At 38.8% G+C, this 19,065-nt stretch overlaps 5 non-coding genes across 5 annotated transcripts; 1 reads left to right on the forward strand and 4 right to left on the reverse strand.

Moving 5' to 3' along the window:
• Positions 1-1,320: 1,320 nt before the first annotated feature.
• Positions 1,321-1,392, reverse strand: TRNAA-AGC (transfer RNA alanine (anticodon AGC)). The gene has a single exon. It is a non-coding gene; the product is annotated as a tRNA-Ala (tRNA).
• Positions 1,393-3,575: 2,183 nt separating this feature from the next.
• On the reverse strand, positions 3,576-3,647 carry TRNAA-CGC (transfer RNA alanine (anticodon CGC)). The gene has a single exon. It is a non-coding gene; the product is annotated as a tRNA-Ala (tRNA).
• A 1,850-nt stretch (positions 3,648-5,497) lies between these two features.
• Positions 5,498-5,569, reverse strand: TRNAA-AGC (transfer RNA alanine (anticodon AGC)). Its single transcript has one exon. It is a non-coding gene; the product is annotated as a tRNA-Ala (tRNA).
• A 7,928-nt stretch (positions 5,570-13,497) lies between these two features.
• On the reverse strand, positions 13,498-13,569 carry TRNAA-AGC (transfer RNA alanine (anticodon AGC)). The gene has a single exon. It is a non-coding gene; the product is annotated as a tRNA-Ala (tRNA).
• Positions 13,570-18,220: 4,651 nt separating this feature from the next.
• Positions 18,221-18,293, forward strand: TRNAR-CCG (transfer RNA arginine (anticodon CCG)). Its single transcript has one exon. It is a non-coding gene; the product is annotated as a tRNA-Arg (tRNA).
• The last annotated feature ends 772 nt before the right edge of the window (positions 18,294-19,065 follow it).

Below are 19,065 nucleotides of genomic sequence, written 5' to 3' on the forward strand. Positions count from 1 at the left end.
GTGCCCAATATCATTGCTATCAGGGAAATGCAAAATTAAAAACAGAATAAAATAATACTTCTCTTCACCAGAATCACTTACCTTTAGAGAACTGAAAATATCAAGTGCTACTGAGCATGTGGAGCAACCGGAATATTCACACACTGCAGATGACACTGTAAATTGGTATACCCACCTACTTGGGAAATTATTTGGAAATATTGACTAAAACTGCATATACATATACATTATGACCCAGAAACTCCACAGCTGCGTTTATACCCAAGAGAAATGCATGAGTATTTCCCTTGAAGGACATATACAGGAATGCTAGTGATAGCATTAGACATTTCAGTCCCAAACTAGGAGCATTCCAAATGTTCATCAAGGGTAAAATGAATTAATAAGTTGTGATGTATAATATGCATACAATAGAATACTACAGAGTGATGAAAAAGAACTACTGCTACTAGCAACAATATATATGTATCCAACTTTTAGAAACTGAGTGAAAGAATCCATACTCAAATGAGTACCTATTGTCTGAGTCTATTTACAATAATTTCAAAGCACAAGAAAAATCAGTCTATGGTGACAGAGGTTGGAGAGTGGTATTGACTGGGATGAGTCACAAAGAAGCTGCTGGAAACTGAAAACTCATGTATCTTTGCTAGAGCTGTTGGTTACTTGGACGTATGCATACTAACCCATCAAGCTGAATGTCTTGTCAACAAGAATAATCAGGCTGAATAATTAAATTTAATGCATTTTAGTTTATATCCAGTAAGCCTCAATTTAGGTAACAAGAAAAGAAGAGAAGAAAAAAGGATCTCCTTGGATACCTCCTCGACTCCAGTACATCCCATCTCTTCATTAGTGCTTTTCAGATTGTGGTCTGCAGACTGGTGCCTGTCTAAGAATTGTTTGTTTACCCATCTGTGAGTATTGGAAATTTTTATAGCAGTTCAACAGTGCCAGAATATAGGACTTTTTGATTCAGAATCAGATAGCTTGTCCATTAGGTCGCACACCCACATTTGCTGTTGCTTTCAGATTCCATACAACTGGAAATTGGGTGTTTGGGAAAACTGCTACTTGCTTTTTTTTTTTTAATAACCTTTGACAGTGGCCCACGTGCTAGTGACTGCTGAAAGTGCTTAGAGAAATTGGGCCGGTAATAGAACTAACAAGGCAAAACTTTAATGAATGAGCACAATTACCTCCCTGCGTCCCGAGAGGTTAAGAAAGAACTGCTCCAGCCAAGACAACTCAATTTGACAAAGATGTTTCAGGAAGCAAGAGATCTTAGGGAATGCAGGTGAATAAAAACAGAACATGAAGTGGAGGTACTGGGGATCGAACCCAGGACCTCATGCATGCTAAGCATGCGCTCTACCACTGAGCTATACCCCCTCGGTTCTTCAAACCCCTCAAAAGACTTTCTGTGACCCTCTAGTGGCTGCCATTCAGTCTTTGACCACTGACTTATCAAGACAAAGTCATCTTAAATTCAATTCTGCTATTTCTAAACTCCCTGCACTACGTCCTCTTTCAAGCACTGCTACTCTGGGAGAAACCTTAATGGTAGAAAGAAAGCCATTGTTTCTGATTTGTGGTCAGCTCATGATCAACCCACCTCGAAGTCGGTTTCCCATCAGATTAGATTGCTTCGCAAGTGCTTCCATTCCATCACTTGGAGAGTCCAGGAACACAACATCCTCCTTCAATCTTTCTGAATATTACTGTCTGTATTATTTTGACTCTTGGATACATTAATGTTCGGCATAGTCAAAAAATAAAAATAACTCAAGTGTGTGCAAAAATACTCTAAAGTTGAATATGAACAGAAATAAATCTAACTCCATTTCAAAAAGATAACATAAACACATTGAAGAGAAAAAGAAAGAACAAATCCAAGTAAATGTTTTATACAGTACTTCGTCCCAATCATAAATACTAAAAGAAAAAAAAGGAAACAAACTGTAACCTTTATGTAGTGGGGTTATTTTTTGTAGTGTTAAGGGTATAGCAATTCTGATATTTTGCATGAATTTGATTTATTTTTGTCTACGTGAACTTACTTTTGTGTGATTAGGAAAATGAATGCATGTTGATGTTGGAATTCAGGGCCTCACTGTGGAAGGAATAGGCCTGTTGGCTCTGGATGGGAAATGTGTGTGTGTGTCCGTGTGTGTGTGTGTGTCCGTGTGTGTGTGTGTATATATACATGTTATATATATATATATATCCCCCCACCCCCAGATCTGTCTGCTAATAGGGCCTAGAAAAACAATACCTCAGTAACAATAAGCAATGCTAGCCCCATATCTTGATTTTCATTCCCACTAAAAGGAACCAGCGTTACTTGTAGGACTCACAGACTCCACTACTGGACCAAGGGAAGTACAAGAGGAAACTAAGATACCTTTCTGTGCTGGAATATAAGTGCTCGAAATCATGGGCACAATTCAAAAAAATCCAGAAGCCAACTTGAAGGGCCTCTTATGGTTCAAATTGGGGCACTTTGTGACGAATGATGACAATAAATGATTATAACCCCTGGATACTTAAATGAATAAATATAGAAGATGGGAAAAATTTCCTTACACTGGTATGCTAATTAATAAATGCAGATGTAATAATAAAGTTACAAAATTATTTAGCCACCATCGGAATAATGATAGACTCTGGGGAAATTCATAAACTAATGCTAAAAAACAGAGATAAAAGTTTGATGAGGATCAGAACATTTATATTGTCTCAGAGTATTTCCTTACAGATTACCTATTAATTAGAAAAGGGAAAACAATAATTTTACAGGGGAAGAAACCTGTTAGACACAACTTTAACCAAGTCATCAAAGCTAACATCACTAGTAATGGGAAAAACTGCCATCACATGCTCCTTGGTGTGATAGAGGGAAACATCATTTCTGTGATATTCCAAATATTTCTAACCTGAATCTAGTCTAATCATAATATAAATTGAAGAACATTCTACAAAATAATCGGCATGTGCTCTTTAGAAATATGTCAGTCTCCTGAAAGACAAGATTGAGAAACTATTCCAGATTAAGGGAGACTAAGGAGTAGCTAAATTCATACATGATTCTGGAATGGATCCAAGTTTGGGAGAGAAATTTCTATAAAGGATTTTATTGGTAAAATTAGTTAAAGTTAATATACACTATATATTAGAAAATAATTTAAATCACTGGTAAATTTCCTGAATTTGATAACTGTGCTGTGGTAAGGAAATGTCCTTATTCGTAAGAACTATTTACTTAAGTGTAAAATAAAAAGATTATGAGGGACTTCTGGCCTCCAGAAAGTTAGAAGAATAAATTTCTGTCGATTTAAGCCTCAAAGTTTATGGTAATTTGCTATAGCCTCCATTCGACACTAATACACTTTGTAAACTTCTGCTCTGCCAGCTGCCTTGAGTGATTTTGAGGCTCACGAAGTCTCAATAGTGCAGCATAAAAACTAATGTCTTGGGTCATTTACTTTTCTTGTGAGCAGGCAGTAAGTAAAAGTATCAAGAAGAAAACAGCTCAAATCTCACGTTTTAAGGAGTTAGAAAGGCCAGCAAAAGGCTGGAGGTGCCGGGGATTGAACCCGGGGCCTCGTACATGCGAAGCACGCGCTCTACCACTGAGCTACACCCCCCGAGCAAGGTTCTTGTGTCGAGGTCTTCCATGAAATATCTCACTTTGTTCTCTGGGCCTCTCCCCAATTTCTGTTTGTTTTTAGCAGTATTGGGTGTTGGAGCAGGAATTGTGACTACTTTAAGATAGAGGACCCCAGGGAGCTATGAGGGATACTGATTTTTTAGCAAATAGAACTTGAAGTTGGAACGAAATATATTGAAAACATGTGTCAGAAAATTGATATTTTTCTTGGATAAAACACTTCTTGTTATTGGCTGTTGGCTTCATAGGGAAGTTAAGGGCAAGATTTTAATGGAAAAACTCCAGGTGAAAATAAAACCCACCAGCAATTCATTCAACCACTCATTCCTAACAGGCTATTTATTTTCATTACATCCTGAAGGTAGCTAAGAAGGTTCATAGAATAGTCTAGGAGAGTAGTGCTCAAGGCGTGAACTGAACAGCAGATTCCACAAACAAGTGTGGAGATTTGTGAATATATTTCTCCTGACAGAGTGGATACAAGTGGCAAAAAGACATTGTAAAACTGGTACTTTGAAAACAAGAGAGAAAATATGTCAACAGAACAGAAAATGATTTATTGCTCCTACTACAGAAAGTCTGGCTCTTGTGTGCTCGCACTGAATCTTTCTTTGAAGAGATAAATCCCAAAGCCAAGACATTTTAACTTGAGAAAGATTTTATCCTACTTCAAATGTTGCTGAGCAGAAACAAAGATACAAACTTCCTAGTTCATTTTGGAAATAAGCACAGTCTTGATTGCAAAACTTGCAAATTTTTTATTTAAAAGAAAAACATCATATTGAATTCAATTATGTATATTGATTCAAAAATATTAATAAAAATCTTATTACCATGAGAGGGGAAACAGCGTTAATTATTAGAACACAAAAATGGTTCAGCAATAGAAATACATTTTTTGCAATTGTTTTTTCTACATTAGAATAGGAAGTTGGAAAAAATTAAAATACATCCATAAATTTATAATATACATCCTCTTAATCCATATCACAGCACTCAAACCAGTGCTTCTCCAACTTTAGTGTGCAAAGGAAACACTTGGGGATCCTGCTGAAATGCTGGTTCTAATTCAGTAGGTCTAGGGTGGAGCTGATATCCTGCATTTCTAACAAGCTCTCAGGTACCAACTCTTTTTGGTCCAAGGACCACACTTGACCAAGGGTATGGACAAATCCTTTCCGATAGAGGGCGCAATAATCTTAGGTAAAATCATTCCTATAAATCATCTAAGTTACCTAATTAAGTTCTATTCTCGGGAAAGAGTAAAGACAGAACAAAACTGAAAATTAATCAGTGATTTTTTACATCTTCAGCCCAATCTATTTCCCAATGAAGCTATTGTGGCTGAAGTGTGACTTCTCCACATCCATTGATGAAAATAAATTTCTCAGGTTCTCATTTTGGATCGCTCGTCTTTTCTCCTCGCAACCTGCTGTCTGATCATGGCCAACACGGGTCAGAAAACAAAACAAACTAAGAAAAACTGGCTTGAGACTATGTTTTTCTTTTGTTAAATCTTTCTATCTTTATCTCTTCTTTCCTGCTTTATTAATAATACTGCAAAATGGAACCGAAGGCAAAAGAGCTTGTCAGTTTGGTGACGTGCTTTTTGTTCCGAATCTCCAGCTGCTGAGCAAACCAAAACTTTGTCTTCTCGTAACGTCTTTTACTCCCTTTGCTTATGCAGCCACCTGGGTGCTGCCAAAGCCGAAGAGTAGAAGCCGGGCAGCACTAATATTAATAGCAAACTGTTGTAAATAGGTTTACTTTCTTTTCGAGCAAGAAAAAGTAAAAATGTTGGGGGAAATTTTAAAGAATTTTCAAAAGTGGAGGTGCCGGGGATTGAACCCGGGGCCTCGTGCATGCTAAGCACGCGCTCTACCACTGAGCTACACCCCCTTGATGCAATTACACCCTCGGGAATATATTCAAGACAGAACACAGCCATTTTGGGTAGGTTTTGCAAGAATTAATATCAAGCTAAAGTCTAATCTACCTAAATCTCGCTGATTTCCAAAACTTTAAATCTAGGTCCTAAATCTAGGTCCTAAATCTAGGTCCTATGTCACGCTTTGCTGAAAGAAGAGTAAATTGTATTTTAGACTGAAAGCCTCCACTGGTGGTCCCGGGACCTTCTTGACCCTGTCAGTCTTGAGTCACTTCCCCACTGCTGTTAGAAGAGACCGGGATGAAACATTCTCTTCTGTCTTCACTCTCTCCTTTCCTCTTTCCTTGCTGCTTTAAAGGGCTGCCAGAAAGCCCCAGAGTATAATGCGGGGAATACAGAAATAGAGGCCATATTAGTTCCAGAAGGAGAGAGAAGACTGAAGGTCAAATGCGTGGACAATGATCGCTCCCCGTTTCGGGTAGAATAGTCCTCCGGAGGAGAATGCCAGGAAAGCCATTTAAGGAGGGTTACACCTGTGATGGGCATTAACTCTTTGTAAAACCCTCCACACAGGTGCACTGGTTCACTAACTGCATCCTTTTTTGAGGCTCTGAGCCTCTCCCTTCCATCCCCATACACCAACAGAGCCTCAGGTAACAGAAGGAAGTCCTATCTATCTTCACTTCCCATAATTGAAAGCTAGAATTAGCAGCCCTAAATACCAGCTGAATCCACTACACCAGGTCTATGGAATATACTCATATTCTGAGGGTGTGAGGGAGCCTATACCTACACCTGTAAGAAAGGTCAGGCTCAAATCCAGCTGTTTGATTCCAAAGTGTTAACCATAATGGTAAATAGCACCCCTGAGATTTGAAGAAAAGAAAAGAAAAAAAACTGGGACATTCAAGTCCAAACCTATGTCTGTTTTTTGTTTTTTTTTTTTTGAAGAGTGTTAGAGATATAATTCGGTATCTCATGTCTAGGCTACCCCTTCATACTGCAGACTTTTTATGAATATGCAGTGTTATGCTCTTGTCTAAAACCTGAGAAAAGTGTTCTCATTTTCATCTCAATAATTGCCAACTTTTTAAGGATTTAAAACAAAATTTTAAATTTACAATGCTGTATTAGTTTCTGGTGTAATTAACTGCCAGCATTATTAATGGAATGAATTGTTGAAAAAATGAAATAAGAAGGAAATGTTATTTCACTTAAATATTTAAAGTGCACTTATTGCAGACTGATCACATTTGTCTTCATCAAGTCAGACAAAGACAAATATCATATGATACCACTTATATGTGGAATCCAAAAAAAGATACAAATTCTATGTACAAACCAAAAACAGACTCACAGACATAGAAAACACACTATGATCACCAAAGGGGAAAGGGCAGAAAGGGATAAATTAGGGGTTGGGGATTAACAAACACACATTACTATATATAACATAGATAAACAACAAAGACCTACTGTATAGCACAGGGAACTACATTCAGTTTCTTGCAATGAGTTGTAATGGAAAAGAATCTGAGAAGAAAATATGAATATGTATGTAGGTGTATAACTGAATCACTTTGCTGTATACCTGAAACTAACATGTAAATCAACTATATGTTAATAATTTTTTAAATTTTGCCTTCATTGATTAAGTAGTATATCTTTGGCCTTGTGTATGAGTCAGGAAGTGAGAGTTCAGACTCACTAGAGTCCATCTAGTTGTTTCCTTCATTAATTTCTATCTTGTATGCATAATTATGCATCAATTTAATTACACACGTTTTAAAATGAAGGCTTTTAGGAAAAATGTCTTACCATATACTCTCACCATCACTTCATCTAAACCAGAACTTTTTTTAAATAGACTTTATTTTTTAGAGCAATTTAATTTTTTTAGATTTTTTTAAGTCAAGGTAAGAGTTGACATGTAACATCATAATAGTTTCAGGCATACACAAAATGGTTTGATATTTGTATATGTTGCAAAATGATGGAGCAATTTTAAATTCACAGTAAAACTGAGCAAAAAGTACCATGAATTCCCATATATTTCCTGCCCCAACCCACACAGTCAGTGTCTCCCACTGTCAACATCTCACACCAAAGTGGTGTATTTGTTACTGTTGATGAACCTAAATGAAATTGATATATCATTATTACCCAAAGTCTATAGTTTACATTAGGGTTCTCTCTTGGTGAACAGTCTGTGAGTTGACAAATGTACAATGACATGTATCTGCCATTATAGCATCATACAGGGTAGTTTCATCTCCTTAACCCGTGATTTTTTATATAAAAAAGTAGAAAATACATCATCAAAGAATAAAGGTTCTTTCCTCTGAGTTGTATAAGTATAGTTTTGTGAAGATCTCACTATACTGTCTTTCTTTTTCTTTTTCTTTTTCTTTTTCTTTTTCTTTTTCTTTTTATTTTTCTTTCCTGTGCACAGGAATGAGAATTTAATCACAGATTGGCATCAGACCAAGAACCACTTTTTGCAACCCACTCAGCCCCAAGGTAATCCAGATGCTAATAAAGTAGACAATTTTTAATGTTTTAATGTATGTGCTCTCACACAATTTTTCCTCCATGAGAGAAGGAAAAGAAAACCTTGATATACAAAGTTAGATGAGCACTTTCAGAGGACCATCAAGACTTTCTAATTGCAGTAAAAATAAATTGATCTTTATTTTTAGGATGGTCCAGTGTTTTAGGATGGTCTGGTTTCAGCATTTGCCATTGTCTGGGCTCAAGTCATATTTCAGCACTCTCTTTTCAACGCTCCCTCACCCATGGTGGGTGAGATGATCCAAAGTCTCCCTCAGGCTGCCATGTTGCAGTGAGAGTGACAACACCACAAGGTAACAATTAGGTATCTGCCATGTGTCCATTTTCTTGTGACAGAGAGTCCAATATGGGATTAATCTGCCATGACTGACTGTCTGGCAGCCTTCTGAAAACAGCTAAAGAGGCACCCCTGCAGGTGAGGACACTAGATAAAGTCTTCAGGACCACTGACAACCAGTGCCCACTCCTCCATAAATGCTCCCAAAATATGTTTACATATTTGATATTGGAGGAAAAATGTCCCTCTTTTGTGTCGGAATCCTTATGTATTTGAAAATAAGCCCCTCTCATTCGACTTTACGCTGAATCTGTTAGCCTCAGGGGACCCTGTGAAGTTCTGAGAAACAAAATAATGGTATGGAACAGATCAGAGGCTTTGATAATATGGGATCCAGAAATTCAAGGGTCTGTTTCTCTAAGTCTGAGCCTCTTTGTCTCTGGGCCTGTGCTGAAAATCAGGACTGAAGGTTAAAGGTAAAATTATTTGGTTGAGAAGAAGAAAAATCACTGATTCCATGTACTATACTTGGTACTAGGCAGCTATTTTCAACTAAAACATGAAAGAAAAAAATTTACAGACAGCAATAACATAAGACTTCAGGTGATTTGTGATTTTGGAATGTTATAATATAGAAACAGGAGATTTTCAACTGTCTTGGGAGCCTCAATTAAAAATTGGAAAAATTTAATGATTTATTATGGGAAAATCAACATCTGAAAAATAGCTCAGTTACGACTATTGAATCCTATTCTAAAGGTAGAACTTTTGAAACTAAAGTAAAGGCCCTAGACAGCTATTATTGGTATTGTAAAAACAGTTTTTAGGTGTGATTTTAAGAATCCAGAAGGACATATTCAAAAACAACAATCTACCATTACAGAAAGATATTGGCCATCTCAAAACTCTCATACTTAGCAAAGGACTTTGGTGTTTCCAAGATGACCATCTGGTGATGCCTAAGTCAATCTCCAAAACTGTGATGCTTATATTACATGAAAGTACTCATAATGGCAAGGACAAATTCCTCCAAACTTTTCAAAGTTATTGTTAGGAAAACTTTGTCCAAGAGGCTTTTTGAGTAGTTGAATCTTTTCTACCTGTATTTATCATATGTCCGCCACAAAGAAAACTAAAGTTATGGCAAGGCTTCAGTGCTCTACCTTAAGGACCATTTGGCTATTTACAAATAGATTTCACTCTGTTGTCCAAATTTTTTAAAATTAAATACGTTTCAATAACATATTCAAAAGTAAAACTGTGTAATTTTTGGTTGGATTGAAGCTTTCTCTTGCAGAAGACTGATCCTTTAACTTAATGTTGTCAAATAGAACTTTTTACAGCAATAGACATGTTGTATAACCGTGCTGTCCAGACAGTAGTTAACAGTCACAAGTGGCTTTTGAGCACCTGGAGTGTGGCTGAGGCAACAGTTCTGGTACCAAGATATGATATTTTTTAAAGTTTACAGATTTTATTTCTCTACTTGGGAAATACCTTCAGCACTCTTAATTGACAGAGAAAACCATTTTAGAGGTGAAATTCTTAAGATTCTCCCATTAAAACATACATCTCATTGTCCTTATTCTCAAAACTCTGAGAAAGTGAGAATTCATGTTTTTTAAAATGAACATTTTCAAGTTTTCAGAAGTTTCTTTTGCCCCAGATTCTTTTAGTCCTATTAAAAGATAAACTGAGGCATCTTTAAAATTTCATAAGAGTATCTGAGCAAAAATCAACTCAGATCAGATGGTGCCAAACCAGAATTTGTTAGGCAAGCTCTTCTAACGAGAACTAGGGGAAAGACATATAAAAAAAGGTGAAGAAGCAAAGAAAGAAAATTATTTGCGTGACTATAGCATAAAGCCTAGTTGGCTGTTTGTGATTGGTTGTCCTAACTGTTTCTATTTTGTAAGCTTGAAGCATTTACAGGCTTAGTTTTAGTTTGCTTGTGTAGGTATTAGTGCCACTGCAGTCTATTGGCCTGTTTGTTTAATTAATTTAACAGTCCTAATGTACTCAGATAGGGTAGGGGGTCCGCAGAGAAAGAGAACCAGGTATGACTTTCTTGACATAAGAGAAGCCATTTTAGGCCTAAGTCATTTTGTGATCTAAGCCTGACTGCAATGTTTGCCCTTGCAGAAGAAAGTCTCTGTAGTTAATGGTTTTAAGGGAACAAAAGAATATAAGAACAAAGAGCTATTACCAGGCCAGGGAAATAACTTAACCATATCAGAGACCATACATCAGTGGTACAGACTCCCATTTCTGTTTCAAAGACAAGATTAGCCTGAAGCACATTCTTGAGCTGTTGTGCAGGAAACAAACACCTTCCACTGCTCAACCACCAAACTAACTGGAACCTAAGGATGGTGATGTTGGCCTTTTCTGAACCCTTGTGATTTCAGTCAACTAGAGCCTGGACTCTGTCAATCTTTGCCCCAGTTCTATGCTGAATTCTCTTTTGTTCAAGCCCTTTCATGAACATACATGCACCCTTAATTTAAATTTTCCCTGATTTTGCTGTTCGGGGAGACACAGCTTTGAGGAATATTCCCAGTGTTCTCCTTACTTGCTGCAAGTAATAAATCCTTCCTTCTCAGCCTCTTTGAATTGGTTGTGTCTTTTGTCTCAATACCCACCAAGAGGTGAACCCAGTTTTCAGGTAACACTAAGATAATATGACCTATGCCACAAAATCTTCATATACTCTTAACATATATCATTGCTAGAGACGTCTATAAAGTTTAGATTGGTTCTTCCTTTGACAGACTCTACTTTGTTACCAACAGAGTTCAGGACATGCTACCCTCAAATATGACTTTGTTCATACTTTGGCATATTGAACATTTTAAGCTGAAGGTATCTGAGACAACAGCAGAATCAGAAATGTCACTCTGATCTCCCTTCATTACCTTTCTTCCCTGAAACGAGTTATAAAAGGTGACCTATGAATCAGAACAGTACGGTATTGGTACAAAAACAGACATATGGACCAATGGAACAGAATAGAGAGCCTAGAAATGAACCCACAAACTTTTGGTCAACTAATCTTCGACAAAGGAGGCAAGAATATATAATGGAATAAAGACAGTCTCTCCAGCAAATGGTGTTGGGAAAACTGGACAGCAGCACATAAGGCAATGAAGCTAGAACACTCCCTTATACTATACACAAAAATAAACTCACAATGGATCAAAGACTTAAACATAAGACAAAAGACAATAAACCTCCTAGAAGAAAATACAGGCAAACATTATCTGACATACATCTCAAAAATGTTCTCCTAGGGTAGTCTACCCAAGCAAGAGAAATAAAAGCAAGAATAAACAAATGGGACCTAATTAAACTTACAAGCTTCTGCACAGCAAAAGAAACCAGAAGTAAAACAAGAAGAAAACCTACGGAATGGGAGAAAATTTTTGCAAGTGAAACCGACAAAGGCTTGATCTCCAGAATATATAAGCAGCTCATACGACTCAGTAAGAAAAAAATAAACAACCCAATCCAAAAATGGGCAGAAGACCTAAACAAGAAGTTGTCCAAAGAAGAAATACAAATGATCAACAGGCACATGAAAAAATGCTCAATATCACTAATCATCAGAGAAATGCAAATCAAAACTACAATGAGGTATCACCTCACACCAGTCAGAATGGCCATCATTCAAAAGTCCACAAATGACAAATGCTGGAGAGGCTGTGGAGAAAAGGGAACCCTCCTACACTGCTGGTGGGAATGCAGTTTGGTGTAGCCACTGTGGAAAACAGTATGGAGATTCCTCAAAAGACTAGGAATAGACTTACCATATGACCCAGGAATCCCGCTTCTGGGCATGTATCCAGAAGGAATCCTACTTCAAAAAGACACTTGCACCCCAGTGTTCATAGCAGCATTATTTACAATAGCCAATACATGGAAACAGCCTAAATGTCCATAGACAGATGACTGGATAAAGAAGATGTGGTATATTTATACAATGGAATACTATTCAGCTGTAAAGACAACAACATAACGCCATTTGCAGCAACATGGATGTTCCTGGAGAATGTCATTCTAAGTGAAGTAAGCTAGAAAGAGAACGAAAAATACCAAATGAGATCGCTCATATGTGGAATCTTAAAATATATATATATATATAAATACAAAACAGAAACAGACTCATAGACATAGAATACAAACTTGTGGTTGCCAAGGGGGAGAGGGGTGGGAAGGGATAGACTGGGAGCTCAAAATTTGTAGATACTGACAGGCATATGTAGAATAGATAAACAAGATTATACTGTATAGCAGAGGGAAATATATAGAAGATCTTGTGGTAGCTCACAGCAAAAAAAAAATGTGACAATGAATATATGTATGTTCATGCATAACTAAAAATTGTGCTCTACACTGGAATTTGACACAACATTGTAAAATAACTATAACTCAATAAAAAAAAAAAGTTAAAAAAAAAAAAAGGTGACCTATGAGAGGTACCCTCCGAATGCAGGAAAGGAAGCATCCTTATCTCCAAAAACAAAAGGATGCCAAAAAGAAAGAAGACCCTTAAAAAACAAGCCTTGCTAAGTTTCCCCCACTTTACCACAATTACTTCATACTCCTTAACATATGGTGACAAAAAATTAACCAATGGTCAATCTAAGAAAGAAATGGAAAATATTATTTGAGTCAACAAGAAGCTGGGTTATAACCAGGATTACAACCTGGGAGACAGTATTTCAGAAATCTCTGAGGACTGTTTCATTCATTAGAGGTCAAAGTACAGTTATATAAGTTTTTGAGACACCTACATCATTGACAAACAAGTCAAATGATGTATTGACAGTTTTACACACTCCAGATCTGTAGGTACAAAGTGAGTAGTGGGTCATCCCGACCCCTTACAAGGTTAAGAAGGAATGTTATCTCCTGAGAAGGTCTGGTTAATGTAGGTGCACAGTACGTACTGAAGGGGAGGGAGGAGACCCAAAAAGGCAGAGAAGAACTGAAAGAGAACGAAAGAACCAGAAAAGAAGCGGGAGGCGGACTTTCAGCAAATGATGAAGAAGCCAGGAATGATTCAAAAAGGAAAAGGAACTTTTTTAAAAGTGGAGGTGCCGGGGATTGAACCCGGGGCCTCGTGCATGCTAAGCACGCGCTCTACCACTGAGCTACACCCCCTCCTGATGTAGAAGGCTCAGAAATATTCCTATGACCTGTCACTATAGTTCCCTCATTAACAAAAGAACTCTTTCTGTACGCAATACTCTCTCGTGGCTAGGCTGGGAGAAGGAAAACTAAATATTATACTGAAAGTCCCCGTCTAAGCCTGAGGTCTCCCAGTACGGGTCTCCCTCTCTGACGCTAGCTTGATCGCCACCTGTGGGTGTTGAAGGGGGACAGTTCCACCTGGCCGCCCCCAGAAAGAGGTCGGGGATAAGACCACTGCTTAAAAAGTTGCCAAAAAACCGAGAGTATAATGCAGGAGGATAAAAAGAAGAAAGCCGTAAAAGGTGCCATGGGGGGTTGGGTCCCGGTAGGACAGAAGACTGGAGGGGAATTGCAGATCGGCCCGCGTCGGTCGCAGTCCCCACTCGGGCAGGTTCACGCGTCCAGCCTCCAGGACGAGAACCCGCACAGCGGCGGCCTCCCTAGGGCTCTGGGCCTCGGATCGTGAGCACCACCGACACGCGCACCCGGAAAAGAGGAGTAGAAAATGACCGAGCAGCCTTTATAGCGCCCCCTTTCGGGCCGAATCCTCTAGGGACTGGAAAGTACACTGAAGGAAGGCATTTTAAGAGGTAGACTTGATCTGCAAAACAATTTAATTGTTTAAACCTCCGTGCGCCTGCAGTCGTCAGACCCCTTCCCCTTCTAGGCGCAACCATCAGGAGCTTCCCGCAGTTCCCGCCGACTCAGGGCACGACGGTCAACCTAGAAAATAGTATGTAGAGCAAATCCCACATCCTTATCCATCTAAGTTTTCTTCTGATTCTCTCTCACCCCTGAGGAATTCTTGGAGACCTGAAATCACCATCTCTCCCCTTCGGTTCCTCACCAACTCCGAGCCTGGTCCTCCTCACGAGAGGACCCTGCGGAGAGCCAGGGGACCTGCACTTGGGGCAGGATAGACGGGGTGTCGGATAGACAAGGGGAAACGGGGTATACAAGGCATGGGCCACAGGCGACCCTTGGGACCCAGAGATTAAAGGGACATATAAGTGATTTTTAGACAACACTGCGGGGATCCCTAAAGTTGGAAAATCACCTGGGGGAGCTTAATAAAAGTACAGATTCCCGGGCCCCACCCCCTAGACGCTGAGTGCTCACAGAATCTCTGGCTCGGAAATTATGTTATTTAAATCTCTCTCAGTTGAAGCTGATGAACAGACCAGTTTGGAACCACTGGGCCTGCTTAAAAATCTAGGGACAGAAACTGAAAGGAACTAAGATCCCGGAAAAATGAACACAGGAGAAGGAGAAAGACAAGGAGGGAAGAGAGAGGACCAGGGAGCAGGAAGCAGAAAGGTGGGAGGAAGAGTGCTGTGGAATCAAGCCCTTCAAGAGACTCGGGATTTGGATGGGCAGAACAGTATACGTGTCCCAGATTCCTGTGGCTCCTGCGCTTTCTCTGGGTGGGAGAGAAAAAAGACCCCTTGCTCTAAGGTGAGAGAGCCGAAGGCTTTGGTCCTGCTGGTCCAGACATTCACAAACTTTAGGTGCACCAGAATCATCTGGATGGCCTGTTAAAATATAAATTGGGGACATCATCTCCAGAAATGATTCAGTGGGTCTGGGGTGGAAGGGGAGAATTTCCAGTTCTAACAGGTCTCCAGATTATGCCGATGGTTCCTGGGACCAAATATCACAACACCTGTAGACGTTAAATCATAAGAGAATCTCATCAATGGAGAAGGCGCTGACTTAAATCTCATAACAAACCTTACTCTCCTTTACCATGCATTTCTTGGCAAACTTCCCACATCCTTCTTTGTTTTTTTGCTGAAAATCATAGTTAAACCTGCATTCTAAGTCAATTCTTTGAGAGTTGTTAATTTCCCTGGGTGTCTCCCACGTGTATATGAGCTATACATGTTAATAAACATGTTTTCTCTTCTCTCCATCTGTCTTTTGTTACAGGAGCTCAGCTGAGATCTTAGAAGGTAGAGGGAAAGTTATTTTTCCTCCCCTGCAGTTGGGAGATCTGTAACCATATACAGGTGTCTTTCCAAGGTGCAGTAGGGAAGCCTATCGGTGTGGTTGTCAGCGGTAGTGTTGAGTGTTGAAGAAGGATGCTGTCTGCTTAGGCCTTGGTGCCTGGGGCAGCAGTGGGAACCACTGACTGTGCTTGCTTGCTTGCTAGAAAAGAAAGCATAAGAGGTGGTTCCCACACTGTTGAACAGAATAATGCTTAAGGCCTGAATTAGCAGAGGCTTTAGAGATGTGAAGGAAAGGACCTACTGGAACCGAAGAAAGAAACTGGATAAACAGAATTTAGATACCTGATGGATTTAAACAGAGAAAAGGTAGAGAGTGCACTCAGGACACGCACACACACACACAGCTTGACTAATGTGGAAGGAAATTTCTAATGTACAGCATAGTGATTCAGTTATACATATATTTACATATTCCTTTTTATATTCTTTTTCAATATAGGCCATACAAGGTATTGAATATAGTTCCCTGTGCTATACAGTAGGACCTTGCTGTTTATCTATTTTATTTTAGGGGAGACCAATTTTAATTTGCAAATGGTATAAATGCCAAAATAAAAATCCAAGAGAACCCACTGGAGAGTTTAGGCTTCAAACATTTAACATTATCTCCTCTGGAACATAACCACCTGTTTCCAAAAAGTGCAACTTCATTGTTATGCAAAATTCATTCCCAGCTAACATCCATAGTCCACCTTCAGATTTCTAAATTTGTTTGCTAGAGGATATTAAGAGTTCTTCGGTCTGTATTTTCACTCTTGGTCAATGGATTATTAATAAAATCACAAATTCTAGCATGTTTTTTCTTAAAGTTTTGTGTCAAAATGGTTTCATTTCTACAATATGGTCCTTAACAGAAATGAAAGCAGCAGGTCTGTAGTTTGTTGAGCTTTATATCTGCACCCCACCCCCAATCCCTACCCCTTCAAAGGAAAGCTCCCAGATTCGAAAACATAGGTTTCTATTTCAGTGGAAAACCACATTTCCTTGGCTATCTAAGAACTGAAGGGTGTGGGCAACAATGATGCAGTAACATTTGCAGTCACGTGATTTACCAAGCTGAGATTAGATCGAGAGATAGCTATAGATGTAAAAGTTATCATGGAGAAATTTTCTTTTCATTTCCTTTTTCCCTCTCTGAAATGTAAAGTCTAAGGGTTTTAATCCTAAATTTACTTTTATGGCAGTGCAAATCTTTTGATTTCTAAATATGAATGGGGGAAGGAAAAATCTGTTAAGCAGTCAAAAGAGAGAAGGGGAAGGAAAGAGAGAGAATATTCTTCCTCGGACCCAGAATAAAAATCCTCAGGTTTTTAACTGTTTCTTAGGGTCTTCATTTCCTTTTGAAGTCTCCTATGTTGTGGAAAATTTATATTAAATGAATTGGTATGCTTTGTTCTTGTTAATTTGTCTTTGTCATTTTAATTTGCAGACACAGCCGAAGACCTTAAGAGGGTGGAGGAAATTTTTTTCCTCCTCTTCACTACCTTCCTAAAATAAATTGAGATATTTTTGTTGCTTTTTGTGCTCTGCATCAGTTTATATAATCCTATGTTGTAATGACAAGGAAGCACACTTGTTATTACTAGAAATATTGTGCTCATTCTGGGACACCCTCCAGCCACCCCAGTAGTCTCTCCCTCCTCAATGTCCCTAGATTCCAGCCCTGAGCTAGATGTCAAAGTCTACTGTAGGCACTCCAAACATGTTGACTGACAAGTTTGGCAATAATTTGTTCTGCATTAACCTCAAAAGAAGATACTGCAGGAGAAAACAGTGGGAGAAATGAGAAATCTTGGTAGGAAAAATCTTTTTGTGAAAGAGTGCAAGATGCAGGAGGGGAGAAATTTTGCTTTGATTTGGTTTTGTTTCAAATAACTCGCTGTTTTCAAGGAAACAAAATTGAGTAAATGGATAGATGGGTGTTATTGCTTTACTTCTAGGACTGGATAGAATTTCTTCTACACCTTTCTTATTCCACCCACACTTTTGGTAACCGTGGTTCTTTCAAAAAACACTATTGCTCTGTGGATTAACTCTATAAATGAACCAGTGGACATCTCCTTGTCAAGAACAAGTCAAACTTGGGAAGTATCCAAGTCAAGAAAGGAAGTCATCGAGTTCCCTGACAGCATCCATTTACTCTATTCTTTTTAAACTCACACTATATATGAACTGAATAAACTATTTTTTACTGGGCTTAAGCCAACCTTGCACTTCCAGGAGTACCTTCTGTGAAGATTCCAGGCCATCACTGCCCTTCCTTCAGCATCGCCATCTTTCTTTCAGATTCCTGCCCTCTGCGTTCTCTTTGCTGTTTTCTGTACGAGACGCAGCATCAGCTACCGATTCAAAGTCTTCCTCTCTACCCCACCTAGTGAAGTCATTAAAGAATTCGACAGGGCCCACATTGATGAACAACTAACAGATCCTGACATCTATGTATGAGTTTTCACAAATTTTAGACGGTGTTGTAAATAGTTTTAACTGTTTGTGAATTTAATCTTAAAACAAGGAACTATTTAGCTGGATCATCAGAATTAACGGTAGAAAAGCCCCTTCCCCCTCTATCTACATACCTTTTATTCTTTACCGGATAAAAACCTCTCAGCATTGGCCGCGTGGCCTAATGGATAAGGCGTCTGATTCCGGATCAGAAGATTGAGGGTTCGAGTCCCTTCGTGGTCGCTTTTCTTCCCCTTTGCTAGTCTGATTTAGGGCCGGTTTGGAAAAAGCTTGCAAGATGTTTAAAATCTGATTTGCCTCTTTTCCCTTCTTGTTGCTGTCATCTGGTTGTCAGTTCACACATGAAAGTAAGACTGTTATTTAACAAGTATATGTGGGACCCCGAATGTCTGACAAGTGCTTTACAAATGAACAAGGAGGAAATTGCACATCCTCAAGGTGCTTACCTTCTACTGGACCCACTGAGAACCTGAAGGCACTTAGTCTTTTCAAAGTTGAAATATTGAACTTTTCTTTTTTTTCTTTTCTTTTTTTTTTTTTTTTTTTTTTGGAGATGGGGAAGAGGGACAGGGAGTCACTAAAAAAAAAAAATCAACTACATGGGACAAGGGTGAGTTAAATTTCTGGAAACAAGGTCTCTGACTAGGATTCTCTATGACTGTGGCTCTAAATGGTTTGAGACCTGCCTTTTCCAGATTTACATTAGCTACCGTAAATCTAACTGCCTCTACCTCCCAAACAGCAATCTCAGAGAGAGCCTGAAGGCAGTAGCCACCAAATGCTTCTATTCCAAACTGAACTGTCCTCTGGAGCAACTTCTATGTAGTATTGATAGGTTTAGTTCTAGCAAAAATGCAAATGCCATAAATGGATCTGACAGGAGAGACATTCCTCAAATAATTTTAAAATAGAACTACCATATGATCTAGCAATCCCCTCCTGGCTATATATCCAGAAGAACTGAAAACAGGGACTCAGTGAAATATTTGCACTC

Source organism: Camelus dromedarius, chromosome 19 (assembly GCF_036321535.1).
Source record: "Camelus dromedarius isolate mCamDro1 chromosome 19, mCamDro1.pat, whole genome shotgun sequence".
Lineage (NCBI taxonomy): Eukaryota > Metazoa > Chordata > Mammalia > Artiodactyla > Camelidae > Camelus > Camelus dromedarius.